The sequence below is a fragment of the Microtus ochrogaster genome, chromosome 2 (genome assembly GCF_000317375.1).
Source record: "Microtus ochrogaster isolate Prairie Vole_2 chromosome 2, MicOch1.0, whole genome shotgun sequence".
NCBI lineage: Eukaryota > Metazoa > Chordata > Mammalia > Rodentia > Cricetidae > Microtus > Microtus ochrogaster.
This window is the reverse complement of record NC_022010.1, coordinates 85,598,934-85,603,215: the sequence shown is the minus strand read 5'-3', so window position 1 is coordinate 85,603,215 and position 4,282 is coordinate 85,598,934.

Genomic DNA, 4,282 nt, shown 5'->3' with positions numbered 1-4,282 from the left:
GGTAGACAGGATAATTTAAATTAAGAAAAGCTGGCAAAACAAAAAACAAAAAAACACACAAGCCAAGGTAAGGCCAGGCATTCATAAGAAAGAATAAGACTCTGTGTGTATTTATTTGGGAGCTGGGTGGGCCCTTGAAAAGTAAGGAGCAAAAAGAGTAAAAACAATCAACACATGAAAAACATTCTTTAAAATATAAAGGCATCTTTGCTTTCGAAAGAAGACAATAAGCAAATGGCAATATTCATTCTGAGGATGACTAGTCTAAAAGGATTAGACATTAACCTTCTATACGCAATATAAAGATGCAATGGTTACCTTACAGCTCTTCTCTTTGAATGTCTGAGTTTATATCCAGATTCTAGGCAGGTGCAGTGAAACATACCTTTAATACCAGGACTCAGGAGGCAGATCTCTTAAGATGAGGCTAGCACAGTCTGCACAGTGAGTTTCAGGACAGTCAGGGACAAACGGACCATGACTCAAAGAAAAAGAAAAAAAAAAACCCTAGGTTGTAAGATCATCTATTGCTACTACAACAATGGTGGTCATCCAGAGTAAATTAATACATCCAGTGTACACAGGAAGGCAAACTGTCATATAATTAGTACTCTGAATTTATCTAATGCTTATCTTGTACAAGAAACTGTGGGAAGAGGATTGATTGCAAAGTAAAACAGCTCTAGGAACGTACAACTTAGGGAGACAAAAGCAACTTAATATAAGACTATGAATTATGTAAGAGTAATCATTAATAGAGATGAAGATAAGAACCAGAGGAGAGTGTACAAATTTATAAACTAAAGGTTTCAGCAATAACCTTCCTCAGTAATTTTTCCTTGGGGAGGGGTACCTCATGTATCCCAGGCTGGCATCCAACTCCTATATAGACCAAGATGACCATGAGCAATCTGGTCTTAGTACTGCCTCCCTGGTGCTGGCACTACAGGTGGTCACAGCCATACAAGGTTAATACTTGGTGGCGATCACCCAACGCCTCCTGCATGCAAGGCAAGAACTCATTCAACTGAGCTACACCCCGAGCTCTCCCCAGTACACTGCTAGGAGAGCTGCTCACCAGACAGCTGGTGGACTTGGTAGTGGGCAACTTGTCTTTCAGTCTTGAAGCTGAATAAGTCAAATATAATTTCAACCTTGTTTAGTGTCTACAAACTGAAGATGAAAATTAGCACAGAGCCTTACTGAATGTCTAAAAGGACAATAAGGGAGATACAATATTGATGGAAAACTGAAAATTCTAGGCCAGTAATTTCATGATGTAACATACATAACACTGGAATTCTGGCTTCAAAAATCACAGTAAACTTGAGATAAATATGGCAATTTTAACATATAATTGAAATACTAAAGGCTATTGGAAAGGTTCACTAACAAAATGAGGCTAACATATTTGACAAATTCTCATAATTAGGAAATTTTCCTTTAAAATCTAAACGATGTCAAATTAGCATATTTCTATATTTATATTTAACCTATATTGCATATGTCCTCATGACTATTCAAATTCTCAATTAATTTTTTCTTTATGATTATATAAAAGAGTCTATCAAAATCTTTCAACCTAAAGAAACTCACTCAAAGGCAATCTAAACTTCAATAGTGAGATTTAAACTCAACATCCTTACCCAAACAAGCTATTGACATTTTACACTTAACCCAGTAACTTATAAATGATAGACAATTAATATATATTAAACTTACTTGAAGAGAACCCAGATCCAATTTTCCAGCACTGCAACTATGCTATCTCCATCCAAAGTGAGTAGAAACTAAGGTTACAGGAAGGGTTGTAGAAGTAGAGAAAGGGAACAGTGTGAGTAGAATTCCCCAAATATACTCACTGATAATCAACATCATCTTAGGATTGATGGAGGAAGGTCATTGGTTAATTAATAAAGAAACTGCTTGGCCTGATAGCTTAGAACATAGGTGAGTGGAGTAAACAGAACAGAATGCTGGGAGGAAGAGGAAGTGAGCTCAGACGCCATGCCGCTCCCTCTCCAGAGCAGACGCCATGAAGCTCCGACCCAGGATGGGCGTAGGTTAGAATCTTCCGGTAAGCGCACCTCATGGTGCTACACAGATTAATAGAAATGGACCAAGCGGTGTTTATATGAATACAGTTTGTGTGTCGTTATTTTGGGGCATAAGCTAGCCAGGCGGCCGGGAGCTGGGTGGCAGGAACGTACCCCGCAGCTCCTTCAACATAGGATGAGGTAAATAGCTTGAGATTCTAATTCCAAAGTATGTTGTCAATCATTTCATCAGAGTGGTACAACCTATAAATATTTTTATGGCCCACTTGACAGTATTTCAGTAGATCTAATCCTAACAACTTTTGAAAATAAAGTTTATAAGTTAAAATATATTTCCTAGAGATAACACTTTCATTCATTAGGTTTGGTCCACTGACTTAAGAACTAGACAATGTCTGAAATTTGAACATTGAGGGGCAATCAGGAAAATAGTATTCTAGAAAAGTTTCCTAATGTGGAATATCTACAGGACTCACATGTACTTTGGAAAGATTCAGGAATACATCAAAATGCTGGAAGAAATCCAACTTTGGAAAAACTGTACCCTCCCCTTCTGCTACAAAAGGCTAATGTCAATCACTGCAATAGCTGTTGCTGTGGTAAGGGGTGTGTTCAGTACATTACATGCATGAGTCTGAGCTCAGTCCCTAGCACCAAAAAAGTAAAGAAAATGTCACCTACACGTGTAAAAGACTAATATTATGGTATGGTTTTCATTCATTTCGATGACCTACTCAAGCCCAGAGCTTTTTTGTCAATGCAGTTTCTAACTACTTCATTACTGTTATTTTATCTCAGTCTCTGAAGACAGGCTATCTCTACATAGCCCTGGCTGGCCTGGAACTCACAGATCCTCCTACCTCTGCCTTCCAACTGTGGGGATTAAACGCATCAGGCTATAATTATATGTTAAAGCAGGCCTTTACATCCTCTTCCATAATTTAGTAACATTAGGTAAACAGCCTTCCTCTGGCAGAAAAACATCACCTTGGGAAGGCCACAGAATATCTCCTGACCTGCTATTGTTCACAAAGTGGCTTAATAAATTGCACATGTTTTTTTTTTCCCCTGTAGTTTGGCATTTTAGTATTTAAGACACATGAAATATGAATTTTTAGGTACTAATAAAATATCTTAATGTAACACTGCTTACAATTTAGTGGAATATTTAAACATTTTTATTTAGTCATTTTAACAAAAAGGAGTTTTTAATCATACACACTGCTATTACCCTGCTATTATTACGCTATGGCAAAACAGTCCACAGTAAAAAAAAAAAAAAAAAAAAAAAAAAGTCCAGAAGATCCCTGAACTGAAAGCCCAATTGTCTTAATTGTCTTAGTCAGGGCTACTATTGTAATAAAAATCCCATGATCAAAGCAACTTGTGTCAGCCTGGCTGACACTTCCACATCACTATTCATCACTAAGAACTCAGAACAGGAGCTCAAGCAGGGCAGGAACCTGGAGGCAGGACCTGATGCAGAGGCCATGAAGGATGCTGCTACTGGCCTGCACAACCTGCTTTCTTATAGAACCCATTACCACCAGCCCAGGGGTGGCTCCCTCACAATAGGTTGAGCCCTTCCTCATCAACCACTAATTAAGAAAATGCTCTACAGACTGACTGGTCTATAACCCGATCTTACCAGGCATTTTCTCAATGGAGGGTCCTCCTCTTGGAAGACTCTAGCTGTGTCAACTTAATATAAAACTAGGCAGTATGCCAATCAGTCCATAGTCTATGAGAAGCATTGTATGTGCCAGATTTTCCAAGTATTAGCTAGGTAGAATATAGCAAAAAGAACCTATAGCTTGCTTCAACTGCTGCCATGGTGGTGGGCCAAGGAAGTCAATGTTTGCACTTTCTTTTGGTTCCAAGCTTCTTCAACAAATTTCAGTCTAGATTTCTTTCTCTGGACATTTTCTTCATATTAGTTCCCTATATATTTGTTATATTGTCTCAGTCACCAATATTTCCACCAACCCAAATACAACTCTCTTAAATCTGAGTAATAAGGAGGTCTACGATTTTGTAATCTACATATTAAATAAACGTGACCAAAAAATCTTGGGGTGGAAGACCAAACTTGAAACCTCCCCACCTAGTGTTTTGCTCATTTATTACTTCCCTGCAATATGAGGATCTACTTTCAGCCAAGATGCAGAGATAACCCCAAAAAGCAGCCAATACTCTCAATCAAGAATATATCAAAGCCGGGCGAT